Genomic DNA, 4,245 nt, shown 5'->3' with positions numbered 1-4,245 from the left:
CTCATACACACACGCATACACATACCCAAACACACAAATGCTCATACGCACACACACACACACACACACACACACACACACACACTCATACATACACACACTCACACTTATACACACACGCATACACACACAAACAGACACACACCACACACTTATACGCACTCACACACACACACACACACACACACACACATCGGTTTTCAGAAAAATCCACCCAGAAATGAGTTCTTTAATGGGCATGAAAGGTGTTGAGCCAAAAGACAAAAATTTGATAAAGATTCACAAACCTGTGGAAAAATGCAAGTTTCTTAAATTTGATTATTTTGACGAGAGCCTGATTCCACCACGCTGCCTCACATATTATTCTTTGTGAGTTAAGTTGACCTGGTGGGTGGCTGGAAGGCGCCACCGGTACGACTTAGTATTTGTAAAGCATGCGGGAAAAAATTAGTTACTTCTCGGATTTGATGAGTATGGAAATAGATACGTCATGCTTATAGGTGATGTTTTTTTTTACCATTTATAAGAATGCAATAATAAAAGGCATGTTATAGTTAAAGAATATGGCATCGATGGAAAATCTCCAAAATTGACCCTAGTGTCGATTTTTGGCCAAAATCTACTTTTGTGGATGGCGAGAAGTAACTCATTTTGTCAGCACGCCTCACATTTATTCTCTCCACTGTGTTTTTCCTGTCTGATTATCTTACTTTTTTCGCTTCATCAAAAGGTCCCTCACTACTATACCGATGTGTTTCTTTTTGTTTATACACAAAGCAAAGCTTTCACACGGAAATCGAACTCCTGTCATCTGGGTGTGGTGCTGACGTGCCTTTCCTTCATATCAAAAGTGGCGTAAAATTCGTATCTTCCACAATGATTTTCCTTCCAGAGCCTGCCGCGGGGTGCCCCCTGGGTCGGTACGGCCGAGAGTGTGAACTTGCCTGTCAGTGCAGCCAGCCGACAGAGCCATGCTACGTCTCTACAGGGATGTGTGCGTCCGGATGTCCAGCCGGATATATGGGGGAAGGGTGTTGGACAGGTGATGTATTCAAATGTTGAGTGTATGTGTGTGTGTGTGTGTGTGTGTGTGTGTGTGTGTGTGTGTAGTTATGTGTGTATAGGTATGTGTGTGTAGGTATGTGTGTATGCGTGGGTGCATGTCAGTGTGTGACTGACTCCGCCGACGAATGGAACAGATAAGCTGTTGGATAACCAGCTGGGGGAATCTGCTGCTAGAATCGTTCTATTTCTCAAGTTCCTGCAGTATTTGGTGTTTGGCAGTTCTCGCTGAGCTTGGTCTTTAACCAGGGACATTATGTGCTGCAGTGATACAGGACGCAATCTGTTTTGGAGATGAACGCTGTGGATGTGTCAGTCTTGTCCCTGCGTCATGATCCAAGGCCTGCCACGTCTAGGTCGAGGATACCGGAACTGAAACAAATTCATTTTTGGATGCCTTGGTCTAGGTCCATCATTTGTCGTTACAGACGGACGCCCCATAACGTGCCCACAAATGGTCGCTTTTAAGCACAAGGGGGCTATCCCGAAAAATGCTGTTTTGTGAAAATCGAGGGTAAAGTTTTTGCCCCTTGTTCATTTTTTAAAAAAAACAAGGAGAGTTTTCTCTATAACAAAACAAATATACACACCAATGAAACCAAACTTCTCCTATATGTAGGGCAATGTCCACTTTTGGTGCAGGTCAAGATTTCTGGAAACCCTCGAAATCTGGGTTAGCCCGCTTGTCCTGAAAAGCGACCAAATGTCCAATGCTGTTTCTGTGGACGTTCAGCCTCTGAGCCACATCTCGCTGAGTTCTTCCAGTCTGGGACATTCCTAACTCACGCTTTCTATAATTTTCCAACAGATGTTGAATGTTTTAAAAGCAGAAATATCCTCTGTATTTTATGTTTTTCGACACAAACAGACATCAAAATAGTGACTCATTGACTCCGATTCTAAACACGTGTACAAGTAGTCACATTATAAGGCATTTCAAGGTAAAATTGAAGCTATACAGTTATTTCCATTGACAAACAAGACATTGTTGGTGAAACTCTTGCAACTTGCAGAAAGAACTTAGATTTGCTGCCTTTTTCCTGAACTGACCCAATGTTTGTTATGGTTCAATCATTCATTCATTTATTTCATTCATTTCGTTCATTTCATTCATTATTCATTCATCCATTCCATTAATTAATTAATTCATTCATTCATTTAATTCATTCATTGATTCCTTCATCTTTTCACCCATTTATTACTTCATTCTTCCATTCATCCAACAATTTACCTCGTATTACTCTTTAATCTGCTGAACCGTCCACTTGTACAAAGATCGCCTCATCTCTGCTGTTGTTAATTATTTCTCTAGTTCTCCACTTTTGTCTTATTCAGAATGTCCACAAAAGACGTGGGGTAGAGACTGTAAGGAAGCCTGTGATGGTCGATGTGTAGACCAATTGTGTAACCGCGTCAGTGGGAATTGTGACAACTGCCAACCCGGGAAAGGAGGACATTTCTGTGAACAAGGTGTGTGGTGTTAAATGATTGCAATACAAGTTACCCTGACAAAATAGAAGGCAAAAAATGACAGAGACAGGCAAATGTGAGGCAGCGTGATGGATTCAGGCTCTCGTCAAAATAATCAAAGTGAAGAAACTTGCATTTTTCTGCAGGTTTGTAAATGTTTATCAAATTTTCGTTTTGGGGCTCAACACTTTTTATGGCCATAAAAGAACTCATTTCTGTGTGGATTTTACTGAAAAACGTTGATTAAACGCACAAAAGATGTACATTTTCAGTAACCACAGACTCTTAAGCTAAGGAAATAACTTATCTTTTTCAGCCATTTTCTCACTAATTTTACCTCTGAAAACAGGTGACCCCCACCTCCTTCATTCTCAAATATCTCGACATGTATTTAAGATGAACGGATTTTTTCCATCCAAATAAAGACATGTAAACAAGCTTTAAGATGATACCAATAACTCTATGTGCCCAAAAATTGACGAGAGCCTGATTCCACCACGCTGCCTCACAAATAAGAACTAAGGTATAGGGCTTGGTCACATGGGTAACGGAAAGGGAGCAGGATAGTACAGGTTTTGTGAGAGCGTCTGAGCAGAGAACTGAACAGAGAACTATGGTCGGCGATGTAATGTCAGTACACACACACACACACGACTGTAAACGGGATAGACGAACACACACGACACCAAGCGATCCAATGAGCCCAGGACAGTGTCTGACTTTTTATGTTCATCCCCGAAGTGAGCAACATTAACCAAAAGCCCACGGCATACGGGGCGCTTACGTCCCGTGACTAAAAAAGAGTAAGGTACGAAACTGTGACTACCATGAAAGGCGATATATATGTGTTTCAGGTCTGGCACCGAGAGAGAGAAGACAAAATTTATTATAGAAAACACAGAACTAACTGTGCTTCTAAATCTAAATGCTAGATCTCGAGTGACCTTACTCCACCTTAAAAAAATTGGAAGGAATTTGGGAAGCTCAAGGAGTACGCAATTAGGGCATGTTTATTTTGGTACAATTTTACCAGACGACTGTGCACATTGAGCTTGGTTATGATCAGTGGCGGCTCGTGGTTTGTGGAATTGACCGGCTATCATTCATATTGATCTCCTCCCCTCACCCCCACCCTACCTCAACTTCCACCTCCCCCCTTATCCCTCCCATACACAAACACACAGAGACACATTTTATACCTGTTTTTTGCCCCCCCCCCCACGCCACCCTGCCTCAACCTCCAACCCTCTTGGTCTTCCTCTCACCCCCCAACCCTCCTCCAACCGCCCTTTCACACACGTACTCACAGAAACACTTTCATACCAGTATCTTTGCTCTCACCCACTCTCTTTTTCACAAACAACACACACACACACACACACACACACAAACACACGTAGAGCCCTTGGGAGCATGGTCCCCTTCCACTAAAAAATATTACGTATATAATGAAAATGTTTACGAGCTGTTTTACAGTAGTCTGTAGAAACATGGAATCAAATTAAAACCACATCACTGACGCTGTCCCAAGCACTCCGAAGTCTAGGTAGAATCCGAAACAATAGACCTACAATACACTCAGCACATACGCATTGAATAAAGCAAACACACAACATTTTCCAATCGCAATTCTATGTCAAAAACTAATTGTAGAACACTGAATCATGCTAGGGGGAGAACGGAAAGGAGTAAAAAAGGGAGGTGGGAGGGCGA

The 4,245-nt window shown here is 42.2% G+C and overlaps 1 non-coding gene across 1 annotated transcript in view; it reads left to right on the top strand.

The window, feature by feature from the left end:
- Positions 1-2,408: 2,408 nt before the first annotated feature.
- The window catches only part of LOC106011429, a 4,941-nt gene continuing 3,104 nt past the window's right edge, over positions 2,409-4,245 (top strand). Inside the window, exon 1 of the transcript XR_004858418.1 lies at positions 2,409-2,532. This is a non-coding gene — a transcript (uncharacterized LOC106011429). The remainder of the gene's footprint in view (positions 2,533-4,245) is intronic.

This window comes from Aplysia californica, unplaced genomic scaffold, assembly GCF_000002075.1.
Source record: "Aplysia californica isolate F4 #8 unplaced genomic scaffold, AplCal3.0 scaffold00113, whole genome shotgun sequence".
Taxonomy (NCBI): domain Eukaryota; kingdom Metazoa; phylum Mollusca; class Gastropoda; order Aplysiida; family Aplysiidae; genus Aplysia; species Aplysia californica.
The sequence above is the reverse complement of the archived record's forward strand: the minus strand, read 5'-3'. Positions and strand labels throughout refer to the sequence as shown.